The 11,349-nt window shown below is 51.7% G+C and overlaps 1 protein-coding gene across 1 annotated transcript in view; it reads right to left on the reverse strand.

Annotated features, from left to right (window-relative positions):
- The window catches only part of LOC137535134 (gastrula zinc finger protein XlCGF57.1-like), a 28,933-nt gene extending 22,809 nt beyond the window's left edge, over window positions 1-6,124 (reverse strand). The window contains exon 1 of the mRNA XM_068256950.1: window positions 6,071-6,124. The gene's annotated coding sequence lies outside the window, so the exon portion shown is untranslated. The remainder of the gene's footprint in view (window positions 1-6,070) is intronic.
- Between the last annotated feature and the right edge of the window lie 5,225 nt (window positions 6,125-11,349).

Here is an 11,349-nt window from a genome sequence, read left to right on the forward strand (position 1 = left end):
TGGTAGGAAATCTGAGTGCTGGAGGAAATGCACAAAAAAATGGTAGAACTTACAAACTCTGTGCAGATAGTGCCCTAGCTGAAATTGGAACCGGATACCCAGTGCTGCAAAATGAGAGTGCTAACTGTATACTACATGTTCCTACTCCTCTTAGATTGAAAGCCTGATGGGACAGGTCCTCTTCCCCTCCTACTGTACCATTTATTCCTGTACCTCTTTGTTTGTAAGTCTACTGGGGCCTAGTCCTCCTGTATCACTTTTTTTGTGATTGCTTGACTTGTATTAACAGTGAAATGCCCACTTTTGATATCCACTGCTAGTGTCCTGTGTTCCCCTCACCCTGGCCCTCAGTCTACCTGCAAAATCTTTCTGTCACCCTGTGGGGACAAAACACCCAGCCCACAGCTAGGGATGTGGAGTCGTTACAAAAATCTACAGACTCCGACTCCTCAGGTTAGGATTCCATCGATTCCGACTCCTCTAATTTGCTTATTACAATCTTGTTGATTGAAAGTATGTAACATGAAATGCATCTCTTAATGTTAGAAATGTAATGTTTACGCCGTCTCTTGCGGCCGAATTGATGACAACTTGCTTAATTTAATAAAATATAGCCGGCGGCAATGTAATAGATGAAGCCGCCGGCTTTCGCACTGCCTCTCTCCTCCCCCCCCCCCCCCATACAATAAGTAGCAGCCGGCGGGGACACGCGTGTCCCGAGAGTCGTTCGTCGCGGCAGGGGAATCCTGCCGTTCCTGCAGAGCGGGTGCTGGCAGAAGCAATGTCTGCAGCCTCCCCGCTCTGCTGCCCTGCTGCGACGAACGACTCTCCGGCTGCATGTCCCCGGCTGCTACGTATATTGTATGGGAGGCGGGAAGAGGAGAGGGGGGGGGGGGGGGGAGGGGAGGGGGGAGAGGAGAGAGGCAGTGCGAAAGCCGGCGGCTTCATCTATTACATTGCCGCCGGCTATATTTCATTAAATTAAGCAAGTTGTCATCAATTTGGACGCAGCGAGACGGCGTAAACATTACATTTCTAACATTGGCTGCTGCGCTGCGGCCACTTCGCACATTGGCCGGCCAGAACCCGAAGTGGCTGGCCAGAACGCGAAGTAGCCACACTTCGGGTTCTGGCCGTAACATATATATATATATAAGAGATTCCTGTGTACAGATCATATATACAGTCACAATCAGATGTGTATATCTGACTTTAAAAATACGGGGACTGCTTTATTGAAGCAGCACAAATAACTATTTTTTGATTGTTTTTTTCATTTTTGTGGACTAAGCACAGCTATTACTGTATATATAAATTATTTATGATGACTATTATCTGAGGAATAGAACATTTTATCATATTTTCTACTTTAATTACAGTTTAAATTCATTAGGAGTCAGAGTCGGTGCATTTTTTCCCGACTCCAGGTACCCAAAAATTGCTTCGACTTCGACTCCACAGCCCTGCTCACAGCCCAGGATGATTGATGTGCAGCTCACAGATGTTAACCATAGTGCTGTAATTTCTATTCACCACTGCAGAGTTTGGCATGCAGAAGGAGCTGGGAATATGCTTGATATCCCTGTCACTATGCTCAGGAGTGCTCAGGCTGCCTCCTCTTACATGTCCTGAGTGCTCTGGAGTGATGACATCACGGAGGGAACAGATCAGAGCAGATGTAGCAGGAGGGAGGAGGCAGCCTAAGCACTCATGAGTACAGTGAAAGCAGCTTACCATGTGCCCTGTGTGCTCTGGAGTGATGACATCACGCAGGGAATATATCAGAACAGATGCAGCAGGAGGGAGGAGGCAGCCTAAGTTCTCATGAGTACAGTGACATCAGCTTTAGGAGAAGAGGAATAGGAGAGGTAAAGTATATTACCAGCACCTTCTCTGTACCACACTCTGCAAAGAGTGAGCATGCCAGGATACTATACCAGAGGGGACTATCCTAGGCCAGTTCACTGGGATGGCTACACTGCCGCCTAGCTACATAGTTCAGTCACTGATCTGCAGGGAATAAGGTGTAATGCAACCGATGTCAGTAGTTGATATGCGGTGTGGTTGCTGACTGGTATAAATTCACCGCATTTAGCAGGTGGCTGCCCACCCACTCAAATGTACATGCTTGGTATAGGCATCGACCTTCCACCCATGCTGAATGCTTGCAGATGCCTGTAAGTGCCCAGCAGGGTCACAGGAGCAGTTGAAAAACAGTGCACTGTAACTGGGGGTAGTATATCTGGGAAAGCTATCATTGTCATAGGGGCAGCACGGTGGCGTAGTGGTTAGCTCTCTCGCCTTGCAGCGCTGGGTCCCTGGTTCGAGTCCCAGCCAGGGCACTATCTGCAAAGAGTTTGTATGTTCTCTCCGTGTCTGCGTGGGTTTCCTCCGGGCACTCCGGTTTCCTCCCACATTCCAAAAACATACGGATAAGTTAATTGGCTCCCCCTAAAAAAAAAAAAAAAAAAAAAAAAAATTGTCCCTAGACCACAGTACTTACACTACATAATATAGACATATGGCAATGGTAGGGATTAGATTGTGAGTTCCTTTGAGGGACAGTTAGTGACAAGATATATATATATATATATATATATATATATATATATATATACACACTGTACAGCGCTGCGTAATATGTCGGCGCTATATAAATACTAAATAATAATAATAATAATAATAATAATAAAAATTGTCTGGTGGCACTATAACTGGGGGATATATCTTGGGGCACTGTAACTAAAGGTTGTTTATCAGAGAAGACTATAATTGACTGGTGGCACTTTTTACTGGGGAATGAGAGGATATAACAGTAACCCGTTATGGGCAGCACAGTTGCATAGTGGATAGCACTCTCGCTTTGCAGCAATGGGTTCCCAGTTTGATTTCCAGCCATGGCACTATTTGCATATAGTTTGTATGTTCTCTGTGTCTTTGTGGGTTTCCTCTGGGGACTCCAGTTTCCTCCCACATCCCAAAAACATACAGGGAAGTTAAATGACACCCCCCTCTCAATTTGGCCCAACACTGCCATGGACATATGACTATGATAAGGATTAAATTGTGAGCTCCTATGAGAGATGGTTAGTGACAAGGCTATATAATCTGTGAAGAGATATATAAATACATAATAATAACTATGTGTACTACAACTTACTATGGGCAGCACAATGCCATAGTGGATAGCATTGCCTTGCAGGGCTGCGTCCCAAGTGTTCGATTCCCAGCCAGGGAACTATCTGCACAGAGTTTGCATGTTCTCCCCATCTGGCTTTCCCTAAAATTAGCCCTAGATTATGGTGGATCTATGACTACGATACAGATTAGATTGTGAGCCCCACCAGGGGACAGTTAGCGACAATACTATTTGCATGTGGTCCGGTGTTCGTCATGGAAAGAATCCGAAGAGATAACAACAAAAGTTATTTAGGTGATAGCTTTAATGACTGTACAAGATTTTTCTGCAAGCTTTCAAAACTTTACGCTTTTTTTTTTTCAGGCAAGCGATTCTGATCCAGTTCTGTAACATGCCTGAAGAAAACACTTAAAGAGACTCTGAAGCGAGAATAAATCTCGCTTCAGAGCTCATAGTTAGTAGGGGCATGTGTGCCCCTGCTAAACCGCCGCTATCGCGCCCTTCACCCCCAAACCCACCCCCGCAAAAGTTGGTCACGAACTTGGTCGTAAAATTCTCTTCATGGAGGCAGGGCTAACGGTTGCAGCCCTGCCTATCAGACGCGCATCGCCGCCTCTCCCCCGCCCCTCTCAGTGAAGGAAGACTGAGAGGGGCGGGGGAGAGGCGGAGATACGCGTCTGACAGACGCGCGTGGGGCAGGGCTGTGGCGCTTAGCCCTGCCCCAATGCGGAAGCGCTCCCCCACTGTACGGAGGGGATTTGGGGGTGAAGGGACCCCCGTTAAGCCGCGGGATAGCGGCGGTTTAGCAGGGGCGCGCATGTCCCTGCTATCTATGAGGTCTGATGCGAGATTTATTCTCGCTTCAGACTCTCTTTAAAGGACACCTGAAATGAGAGGGATATGGAGGCTGCAATATTTATTTCCTTATAAGCAATACCAGTTGCCTGGCGGTCTGGCTTATCCTCTGCATCTAATACTATTAGCTATAGACCCAGAACAAGCATGCAGCAGATCAGGTGTTTCTGACACTGTCAGATCTGACAAGATTAGCTGCATGCTTGTTTCTGGTGTGATTCAGACACTACAGCAGCCAAATAGATCAGCAGGGCTGCCAGGCAACTAGTATTGTTTACATGGAATATGGCAGCCTCCATATACTTCTCACTTTAGGTTCCTTTTAAAGTTTCAAAAGCGTGCAAACAAATCTTGTACAGTTAGGCCTCTTGCACACTGCAAGCGATTCCGATTCAGATTCCGCTTTTTAATCAGTTTTTACATCCGATTCAGATTCCGATTTGCAGTGTGCAGGGAGCAAACTGAAAATCGGAATCTGAATCGGATGTAAAAACTGATTAAAAAGCGGAATCTGAATCGGAATCAGTTGCAGTGTGCAAGAGGCCTCATTAAAGGTATCACCTGAACAACTTTAGTTGTTATCTCTTTGGATTGACAACACAATATAAACTCAGTGAAGTGCTGCAGAAGATGCCAGTGCTATACAAATACTAAATAATAATTATAGTGGAAACCATAACTATGAGCGCACGGTAAATGAGGGTCATTATACATCAGACACCTGTAACTAGAAGTGCTATAACTTGCAGCACTGTAACTACAGTGGACTATAAAATGAGAGGACTGCAACTGGGGTGGATCAAAATAAAGTTATTTGCAGAAAGATAGGACAGTTATGATATGTAAAAAATCTCAGGAAAGCAAAGGGCCCAAACAGTTCCTCACGGTATTGTGAAAATAAATGCAACTTTGTCAGAATTCTTGTCCTATGGGGTACACATTCTGACAGGTTGCAGAAAATGTTACCTGTAGTGAAAATATTTGCAACTTTATCAGAATTTGCGACCTCTACCATTTCTCCGCCTCACATGAACCTTCCAACCTGTCTGCCTAATACTAATCTGCCCTAACCTGTGCTTAAGACTCCACCCATCTCAAGCCTAACCTGCCCTATCCAGTAAAACTACCCATCCCATCCCTAACTTACCCTATCCTGTACCTAAAACTACCCTTTACCCATCCCATGCCTAACCTACCCTATCCTGTACCTAAAACTACCCTTTACCCATCCCATGCCTAACTTACTCTATCCTGTGCCTAAAACTACCCTTCACCCATCCCTAACTTACCCTATCCTGTACCTAAAACTACCCTTCACCCATCCCATGCCATGCCTAACTTACCCTATCCTGTGCCTAAAACTACCCTTTACCCATCCCATGCCTAACTTACCCTATCCTGTGCCTAAAACTACCCTTCACCCATCCCATGCCTAACTTACCCTATCCTGTACCTAAAGCTACCCTTCACCCATCCCATGCCATGCCTAACTTACCCTATTCTGTGCCTTAAACTACCCTCCACCCATCCCATGCCTAACCTGCCCTATTCTGTGCCTAAAACTATCATCTGCCTAACACTAATCTGTCATCCCCTTTGCCTAACACTAATCTTCTCCAATAGGATGCAAATTCTCATATGTTGCAAAATAAGTTAACACATTGGCAGCGGGATCATATATATGTGTATGTGTGTGTTTTTTAAGTATTGTTCTACCAGCTGAGCTTCCATGTGCCCCACCCCCACCCCATGTGTAGGTGGGTCCCCATGGATGCCCACCAGACTATTACCCCTGCATGATAAACCCCACCTGATCTCCCAGCCCCCCATGTGAGTGTGCCTGAAGGGCTGTGGGGGAGACATTAGAGCGTTAATAGAGTATAAGCTTCTCTGCAGCAGAGCCTGGTGGGAATGTCTCATTGTTCTCAGTATAGTGCTATGGGTCATGCTATTACCCTCTAAATGAGATCCATCCATCTATTACTGTTCTTTATGTTTAGTAGCAGCGGCTGGTGATCGGAGATGGGACATGGACGGCCTAACGGGTGTAAAAAAAATATAGTAAGATCTTATTACCTCCTCTGCTCTGCCAGTCCCAACAATGTCTCTTCTCCATTTCCTCCCTCTTCTTGACCTCTAACTTCCTGCCTCTGCGTTCCACCACTTGTTGTCTGTGCGTTCCACTTGATATAAGTGAGGTTGCCACCTTGTGGTGAATAGAGGGACAGCTTTTATTTAATCTTGTACTCATCACACACATCTCTATTAGTTTTCAAATATCTCTTTATTCTAAAGCCTTAGAAAACAGTATTACAAAATATGGCAACAGTCAAAAGCTGCTCAATATAACAACAGACAAGTGAAGTTAAAGCAAACATCAGATGCACACATATCTCTATTCAGAACAAACGAGAGCGATGCTGAAAGGGGCTGACCCCTTCATAGGCTTACATAGAAAATAACATTACTATTCACATTATTTTATGGGTTGGTTCTCTCTTCCTCCCATCTACTGTTTCAAGACATTTAAAGTGAACCTAAAGCCTAGAAAAAAAAATGAGATTAACTCACCTGGGGCTTCCCTCAGCCCCCTGCAGCCGAACGGTGCCCTCGCAGCCCCGCTCTGACGCTCCAGGACCCACCGGCGAACACTTCCGGTTTGGCTGTCATCGGCCGACAGGCATGGGAACGCAAATGATTGTTCGCGTTCCCAGCCTGTATATCGCCCCCTAGCAGCATAGGGGGCGATATACAGGCTGGGAATGCGAACAATCACTCGCGTTCCCATGCCTGTCGGCCGGTGACGGCGAAACCGGAAGTCGTCGACCGGCGGGTCCAGAGGCATCGGACCGGAGCTGCGAGGGCACCGATCGGCTGCAGGGGGCTGAGGGAAGCCCCAGGTGAGTTAATCTAATTTTTTTTTCTAGGCTTTAGGTTCACTTTAAAGGGTGTCTACAGCCTTTTTTAAAATAAAAAAAGATATACTTACCTAAAGAGAGGGAAGGCTCTGGGTCCTAATGAGGTTTCCCGTTCTCCTCCCGGTGTCCGCGTTGCCCCGCAGGCTCCCATGTTTGGTCATAGACTGCTCTCTTCCGGGATTGGGAGACTTCGACAGCCCTTGGAAGCACTCGGGCCTCCGAAGACGGGCCGCTCCGTACTGTGAACGCAGGATTAACACTTGAAAATTAGGAATATATAAATTTAATGGATGGAAATAAAATTGATTGTCAGTTAAACACAGTTTGAGGAGAAAAATACATATATTTACACAGAACTGCGCATCTGTCCTGAAAGAGGAACAAATAGGGAGGAAAGAGGGACAGAGGGACTGGGTTCCCAAAGAGGGACTGTTGGGAGCTATCCGGGAGGCTGGCTAGGATGTGCATTGTGCAGCTCTCCTGGCCTATAATCAACAAAGTAAAGAGCTGGCACATCCAAAGTTAATCTTTATTAGTCAGGGCTGAACCGAGGCAGAGGCGAGAGAGTGTAAGAGGGGACACACAACTCACTCAACTTTCATTCCCCCGTTGTGTTTAAAGCAGAGAGAAATAAGAAAAATGGATATGTGGCAGTGACTGCAAGCCAGATAACTAGAGATTAAGGTGTTGGGGGGGGGGGGGGGGGATTGGGGGCCCTGGGGCATCTCTTAGTCTATTGGCAATCAGTGTGTGACGGCTGGGGTGGGAGGGATGGAGGGGCGCACTTTGGTGTCTCAGCCTTGGGTGCTGCAGGACCTTGTCCCTGCTCTGTTATTAGTTCCATGTAAAAGCATATGGCCAATGTTTGGAGCCATGTAGGGCCCCTTTATCAAGGCAAGGTTTGCTCTGAGGCAAAAATATGTCTGCTGCTGTACAAAGATTCCTGTGGAGGAAGTGGAAGTCTGGCTCCTCTAGACACTTGCAGAGAAGCGATATGTATTCATCTGGGATCAGCAGCAGCCCCTGGGCTATAAGGAAGGCTAGCTGGGACGTGTAGTGCTCTTGGGGTACAGGGAAGGCTGGCTGGGACGTGTAGTGCTCCTGGGGTACAGGGGAGGCTAGCTGGGACATGTAGTGCTCCTGGGGTACAGGGGAGGCTGGCTGGGATGTGTAGCACTCCTGGGGTACAGGGGAGGCTGGCTGGGACGTGTAGTGCTCCTGGGGTACAGGGGAGGCTGGCTGGGACGTGTAGTGCTCCTGGGGTATAGGGGAGGCTGGCTGGGATGTGTAGAGCTCTTGGGGTATAGGGGAGGCTGGCTGGGACGTGTAGTGCTCCTGGGGTACAGGAGAAACTAGCTAGGGCGTGTAGCGCTCCTGGGTATAGGGGAGGCTGGCTGGGATATGTAGAGCTCCTGGGGTACAGGGGAGGCTGGCTGGGGCGTGTAGTGCTCCTGGGTACAGGGGAGGCTGGCTTGGACGTGTAATGCTCCTGGGGTACAGGGGAGACTAGCTGGGGCGTGTAGCGCTCCTGGGGTACAGGGGAGGCTGCCTGGGACGTGTAATGCTCCTGGGGTACAGGGGGGCTGGCTGGGGCGTGTAGTGCTCCTGGGTACAGGGGAGGCTGGCTGGGACGTGTAATGCTCCTGGGGTACAGGGGAGGCTGGCTGGGGCGTGTAGCGCTCCTGGGGTACAGGGGAGGCTGGCTGGGGCGTGTAATGCTCCTGGGGTACAGGGGAGGCTGGCTGGGGCGTGTAGCGCTCCTGGGGTACAGGGGAGGCTGGCTGGGATGTGTAGTGCTCCTGGGGTACAGGGGAGGCTGGCTGGGACGTGTAGCGCTCCTGGGGTACAGGGGGGCTGGCTGGGGCGTGTAGCACTCCTGGGGTACAGGGGAGGATGGCTGGGACGTGTAGTGCTCCTGGGGAATAGGGGAGGCTGGCTGGAGCGTGTAGTTCTCCTGGGGTACAGGGGAGGCTGGCTAGGACGTATAGCGTTCCTGGGGTACAGGGGAGGCTGGCTAGGACGTATAGCATTCCTGGGGTACAGGGGAGGCTGGCTAGGACGTATAGCATTCCTGGGGTACAGGGGAGGCTGGCTGGGACGTGTAGCGTTCCTGACGTACAGGGGGAGGCTGGCTGGGACGTGTAGTGCTCCTGGGGCACAGGGGAGGCTGGCTGGGACGTGTAGTGCTCCTGGGGTACAGGGGAGGCTGGCTGGGACGTGTAGCGCTCCTGGCGTACAGGGGAGGCTGGCTGGGGCGTGTAGTTCTCCTTGGGTACAGGGGAGGCAGGCTGGGACATGTAGAGCTCCTGGGGTACAGGGGAGGCTGGCTGGGGCGTGTAGCGTTCCTGGGGTACAGAGGAGGCTGGCTAGGACGTGTAGCGTTCCTGAGGTACAGGGGGAGGCTGGCTGGGGCGTAGCGCTCCTGGGGTATATGGGAGGCTGGCTTGGGCGTGTAGTGCTCCTGGGGTACAGGGGAAGCTGGCTGGGGCGTGCAGTGCTCCTGGGGTACAGGGAAGGCTGGCTGAGACGTGTAATGCTCCTGGGGTACAGGGAAGGCTGGCTGGAATGTGTAGCACTCCTGGGGTACAGGGGAGGCTGGCTGGTATGTGAAGTGCTCCTGGGGTACAGGGGAGACTGGCTGGGATGTGAAGTGCTCCTGGGGTACAGGGGAGACTGGCTGGGATGTGAAGTGCTCCTGGGGTACAGGGGAGGCTGCCTGGGATGTGAAGTGCTCCTGGGGTACAGGGGAGGCTGCCTGGGATGTGAAGTGCTCCTGGGGTACAGGGGAGGCTGCCTGGGATGTAAAGTGCTCCTGGGGTACAGGGGAGGCTGCCTGGGATGTAAAGTGCTCCTGGGGTACAGGGGAGGCTGCCTGGGATGTTACATAGTTACATAGTTATTTTGGTTGAAAAAAGACATACGTCCATCGAGTTCAACCAGTACAAGGGGAGGCTGGCTGAGACGTGTAGTGCTCCTGGGGTACAGGGGAGGCTGGCTGGGATGTGTAGTGCTCCTGGGGTACAGGGGAGGCTGGCTGGGGCGTGTAGTGCTCCTGGGGTACAGGGGAGGCTGGCTGGGATGTGAACTGCTCCTGGGGTACAGGGGAGACTAGCTGGGACGTGTCCTGCTTCTGGGGTACAGGGGAGGCATGCTGGGACGAGTAATTCTCCTGGGGTATGGGGGAGGCTGGCTGGGGCGTGTAGCGCTCCTGGGTACAGGGGAGGCTGGCTGGGACGTGTAGCGCTCCTAGGGTACAGGAGAGGCATGCTGGGACGAGTAATGCTCCTGGGGTATGGGGGAGGCTGGCTGGGGCGTGTAGCGCTCCTGGGTACAGGGGAGGCTGGCTGGGATGTGTAGTGCTCCTGGGGAATAGGGGAGGCTGGCTGGAGCGTGTAGTTCTCCTGGGGTACAGGGGAGGCAGGCTGGGGCGTGTAGCGCTCATGGGGTATAGGGGAAGCTGGCTGGGGCGTGTAGCGCTCCTGGGGTACAGGGGAGGCTAGCTGGGACGTCTAGTGCTCCTGGGGTACAGGGGAGGCTGGCTGGAGCGTGTAGTTCTCCTGGGGTACAGGGAAGGCTAGCTGGGACGTCTAGTGCTCCTGGGGTACAGGGGAGGCTGGCTGGAGTGTGTAGTTCTCCCGGGGTACAGGGGAGGCAGGCTGGGGCGTGTAGCGCTCCTGGGGTACAGGGGAGGCTGGCTGAAACGTGTAGCACTCCTGGGGTACAGGGGAGGCTGGCTGGGGGGGGGTGTAGCGCTCGTGGGGTACAGGGGAGGCTGGCTGGGGCATGTAGCGCTCGGGCAGTACAGGGGAGGGGTACAGGGGAGGCTGGCTGGGGCGTGTAGCAGTCCTGGGGAATAGGGGAGGCTGGCTGGAGTGTGTAGTTCTCCTGGGGTACAGGAGAGGCAGGCTGGGGCGTGTAGCGCTCCTGGGGTACAGGGAAGGCTGGCTGGGACTTGTAGTACTCCTGGGGTATAGAGGAGGCTGGCTGGAGCAAGTAGTTCTCCTGGGGTACAGGGAAGGCTGGCTGGGACGTGTAGCGCTCCTGGGGTACAGGGGAGGGGTACAGAGGAGGCTGGCTGGGGCGTGTAGCACTCCTGGGGTACAGGGGAGGATGGCTGGGACGTGTAGTGCTCCTGGGGAATAGGGGAGGCTGGTTGGAGCGTGTAGTTCTCCTGGGGTACAGGGGAGGCTGGCTGGGACATGTAGTGCTCCTGGGGAATAGGGGAGGCTGGCTGCAGCGTGTAGTTCTCCTGGGGTACAGGGGAGGCTGGCTAGGACGTATAGCGTTCCTGGGGTACAGGGGAGGCTGGCTAGGACGTATAGCATTCCTGGGGTGCAGGGGAGGCTGGCTGGGACGTGTAGCGTTCCTGAGGTACAGGGGGAGGCTGGCTGGGGCGTGTAGCGCTCCTGGGAGGCTGGCTGGGACGTGTAGTGCTCC

The sequence above is a fragment of the Hyperolius riggenbachi genome, chromosome 10 (assembly GCF_040937935.1).
Source record: "Hyperolius riggenbachi isolate aHypRig1 chromosome 10, aHypRig1.pri, whole genome shotgun sequence".
Taxonomy (NCBI): domain Eukaryota; kingdom Metazoa; phylum Chordata; class Amphibia; order Anura; family Hyperoliidae; genus Hyperolius; species Hyperolius riggenbachi.